This window comes from Dermacentor silvarum, chromosome 3 (assembly GCF_013339745.2).
Source record: "Dermacentor silvarum isolate Dsil-2018 chromosome 3, BIME_Dsil_1.4, whole genome shotgun sequence".
In the NCBI taxonomy this organism is placed as follows: Eukaryota; Metazoa; Arthropoda; class Arachnida; order Ixodida; family Ixodidae; genus Dermacentor; species Dermacentor silvarum.
In genome coordinates this window covers 106,725,145-106,730,043 of record NC_051156.1, presented here as the reverse complement: position 1 = coordinate 106,730,043, position 4,899 = coordinate 106,725,145, and positions in this window count along the sequence as shown.

The window sequence follows — 4,899 nt, the reverse complement described above, 5'->3', positions numbered from 1 at the left end:
GCTAATTAGTCTCAATTAACTAATTAACTTCTCAATTATTATAATTACATGAAAAGTGTCAATGAAAAAATTGTAGAGCAACGGGAGAAACTCTCGATACAGCTTTGTGTTGCTCAATACGTGCTACATAAAAGTGTTTTTCCGAGCGTGAAAGAAGCGCGCGAATACACACAAAATGGCCGCGCAAGTGGCCACTCGGGGCACTTTGCATGTATTCGCGGGCAGCTTTCACGCTCGGAAAAACACTTTTATGTAGCACGTATTGAGGAACACAAAGCTGTATCGAGAGTTTCTCCCGTTGCTCTACAATTTTCTCATGGACACTTTTAATGTAACTAAAATATTTGAGAAGTTGCTTAATTCAGAGTAATTATGCAATTAGGCGTACTGCAAATTTAATCCGAGTATCTCCAAGTGACGGCAAACAGCATTACATTGGTTCTGCCCAGCTACGTAGCATTTGCATTTTTAAAAGCTTGGCTCAAGTTAAGTGAAACACCCTGTATGAGTCGGCTGTCCGTCGTCGGAGGGGACGTGCCTGATAGATATTTGGTATAGCGACGTCTTAATGTGGGCCAACTGATTCATATCCAAGTTCGTAAACGGAAGCAGCACAAAACGCTGTTAAGAAAAGTATAAAAGAGTGCTAACTAGCAACATATTTTAAGAATCCGCCTTAAAAGCGTCTTCACATTAGAAAGCTCATTCATGCGCATTGTACAAAACTTTCAAATCTGCTTATTCAGGAGCGATATTTCTTTATTGAACAGTGTAAGCGATGGGGCACTAGCTGCCCACTTGTCACCGGTTTTTTCGACAAAAAATGGCTGCTGCGGCTTCACGTTCGGGCGTATATACAGCCTTTTAGAACTTCAATTGACTTCTCGAAAAATAGTGCGCGTGCATATGCTGTTACAACAAATTGGGCAATTGCCCACCGCACCTAGCGTACCGCAAACTAAATAAATATTGGTTGGTATGCTGGGTCCTCTTTTTATAGCGTTAAAGAAATTTTAGTTTTATTCTCGGAAACACATTTTTTTTTTGGGGGGGGGGGGGCGGGGGGGGGTTGTTTCTCTGGAATTTTCTGAAATGTGTCTTCGATTTCCTGTTTTATTTTTTTGCATCGCGTCACAAAGATGCAAAATGCTCTCATTCACTGCAGCTGTTCCTATCCAAAACCGATAGTTGGAGAAAGAAAAACAAGCCGGGCGCGGAGAAAGTATTCCTGCATGACAACCCGGAAATTACCTTGGACAAGCTTTTCGCCATCGCTTTGGGAAGTGTAAGTGGTGACTCACGCTCTCATGACACCTTACATGTGTGCATGCAAGTGTGCACATGTCCATTCAATGTGCGGCTGAGGCTGAAAAACATTGCTTTCGAAAAGTTTTCGTTCTCCTTAACTCTGAACCGCTATGAGTCCCTATGAACGGGTTATAACCGGTTTGAACCGTTATATTTTGCTCCGGACCTGTACCAAACCGAAACATATGCAGAAGCTTGAAACTGAACCGCAATCGAACCTGAAAGATTTTCGGCTTGACACCTCGGTGCTAAATCCCTTATCTGTGGTCACTGTCCTAAGACTGGAAACTATAGCCAATGTAACCCCTATTCAGAAAAGTGGCCCCAGGAATTCCACTCTGAACTAGACACTTCTTTCCCTGACGAGCGTTCGCTATACGATCCTGGAAGCAATTATGTATAACGCTGTCATCATCTTGAATATAGCAACAACAAATAATGATGACGTATTAAGTTACCCAAGCCGGTAGAATAAACGTAACCACATATAATACATGGAAACCAGAACAGTGGACCGTTTTGAAATGCCGCACAAATTATGGTAAACAAAGGCTGCGGTTATTATTGCCCACAATACTGAATACCATATACAACGAGAAAAACGTTGACTCGACAAATAGTTCATTAAGTGAACTCAGACGCATATTTATTTATAAATATGAGCGACACGCAGTGAATTCGTTAGCCTGTGATACAGTTCTGTTTTGTGTGCGTTGAACGTTTGAAGTATCCTATGATGATGTACTGCTTTATGGCTCGATTACGATCTCATGTCTCATTTGAAGTTTTTTTTTCCCTCTCTAATTTTAGGCACATATCTAATTTCTAGAAACTGCAGAATGAAAGGTTGTTTCAACAGAACTGTTTGTTGGCCTAGGTTGTGCTTGCTGAAAGACATGTTTTTGCGGCAAATGCTTTGCAAATCAGAGGCTAGATTGTTAGACCGCTGTATATCATAGGTTTTTTAATAGCCTGCGGATGCGTGTATGTGTATATACATTCCTGAGGCAGCACCAAAAATAAATCAGTTGGAAGTGCCGCCCGTGCCGTCGTCTATGTGTGTTCCTTTTGCCTGTGTTTAATTTGCGGCAAGAAACATGCCTTTCATGAAAGGTCGTTGTCGAAAAAAATGTTAAATTATGGGGTTTTACGTGCCAAAAGCACGAATCTGATTATGAGGCACGCTGCAGTGGGGGGACTCCGGAATAATTTTGTCCACCTGGGGTTCTTTAACGTGCACCTAAGTCTAAGTAGATGGGTGTTTTCGCATTTCGCCCCCATCGAAATGCGACCGCCGTGGCCGGGATTCAATCCCGCGACCTCGTGCTTGGCAGCCTAACACTATAGCCACCAAGCAGCCACGGCGAGTGAAAGGTTCTTGTTGCATTGTATTGTTCGTTGTATTGTATTGCACTCTTCATCAATCCTCCGTGTGCTGCTTAGTGTTGTGGTGACCAGACCTCCTCAAGCTGCCCTAAACAGCTTTTTTCCTTGGTCACCCGCAGCATTGCCTGCGTTGGTGTTTGCTGCAAATAAATTCAATATTCTAATTTAATCGACAGTCCACAACCTGTCAGCATGGGTTACGATCTGGTGTATCTTGCACAGCGCAGCTCCTCTGATTTAGCCATGACTACATCTCCTCTTTTCGATCGAGGCGAACAAGCGGATGGTATGTTCTTGGACTTTAAGGAAGCCTTTGATGTGGTCTCGCATGTATGATTGCTACACAAGCTATCTTTTCTTGGTTTTGATGGCACCATGTTTGATTGGATGAAAAGTTATCTCCATTAATGGAGACAACGTGTATTTTTTCCACGTCTAGTGTTCCGCAAGAGTCAGTTTTGGGCCCTTACTGTTGCTCATTTTTGTAAATTATACAGTTTACAGATTGACCTGCGTACGTCCACAGGTATTTTTTCTTACCGAAAAATGCGATGACGCAGAAAATCGCCTGCGTCGTTCAAACTTGCTCTTTTTTGTGGAATTCAAGACACAAAAGGCGAGACTTGGCTTCAGTCCCAGACAAAATAGCATCATTCTGCTCTGAGAAACTCGGTTTGTCCATAACAATGGACGACTTGGAGCGTGCACACCGGCTTGGTCGCTGCCAGCAAGACCAAACTGGGCCTATCATTGTAAAATGTGCAAGATTTAAAGATAAATCTAGAATTCTTGCAGTGGCTTCCAGGCTCAAAGGCACGAGTTTTTCGATTCTTGATGACTGCTCAGCCAGAGTTCGACAGGCGCGAAGGAAACTTTATGTTCACGGACAACAAGGTGGCAGAACATTTATACTTCGCTTTGACAGGTTGCTGCTTGATTGCAAGAAATTCACGTACAATGCTGAATCTGATTGTATAGTTGAACTGAAGGCATAGCGGTCCCTGCGAGGAAGAGGCATGCGCGTCCTCCTCCGGCCCCCCCAGACCTGCCTCGCCCCGATCGTTAATCCTGTTTATCAGAATATGCCCGTCTTTGTCGCAAACGTGCGTATCTACCTAAGAAAGACGCCGTAGAATGTGTTTTAAAAGACAGCGATACTGACCTCGCTGTACTTACAGAATCGTGGCTACATCCAAATCTTGCTGATCACGAGTTACTAGATGATAGCCTAGGCGTACGCTGTCCACAGGCTTCACAGATTGGAGCGTATAGGGGAGGCGGCATTTTGATTTTTGTGAAAGAAAGTGTTCCTTCCTATGTCACCGAATTGAACTAGCTTAAGAAATTTTCATTCGAAGTAAACTTGAATACGCGTCGGCTATTTGGAGCTCGCACCAAGCTTACTTAATTAACACTTCAGAATCAATACAAAGTCGTGCCGCTAGATTCATCACTTCCAGGTATACAGCCGTCAAGGAAGCGTCAGTGCGATTAAATCATCCTTACGACTCGAACCATTGCTGTTGCGTCGGAAAATGGCAAAGCTGTGTCTTTTCCACCGACTATATTATAACTTCCCCAAACTAAATGGAAAGCTTCTTATCCCACTAACCCGTACATCTCGTCGCCTTTTTAACTCTTGCAGCATCCAGCGCCCTTGTATGGTTCAACATCTTCCTTTAATCAATCGTTTTTGCCTAGCGCCATCGCAGAGTGGAACAATTTATCAGATAGAGTTGTCAGCGAGCGCAACCCCATTATTTTTAAACAGCTGCTTACTGATCACCTCAAACTGTAATCTTATAATGACTGTACTGTGTTTTCCTTCTTTTGCGATTGCCGTTTCACGTTGTGACTTTTCTGCTGATTTGTTTTTGCATTGTATTCAGTGTGCCGCTAAGTTTTTCTTTTTTAGTTGTTTTCCCAAAAGAATCCACAAGCTGTAGGAAACTTTAATCATGTCTTTATTCTTAACCTTATCGTCTGTAACCCCCGTCTGCAACCGCCGGTTACCCGCACTTTACACGTGCTGGTAACCGGCGGTCGCCATTTTTTTCACTTATTCCTTTTCTGTAATCTCCTTCCTATAATGAAAACTCTTCTTCAATATAGCTATGGTATCTGTGGCAGGGAAGTTCTCCGGAACCCCATTCTTAACCATTGCACTTTTAAACTGTACTTTTTCTTCCCCATTTCGGCATCATT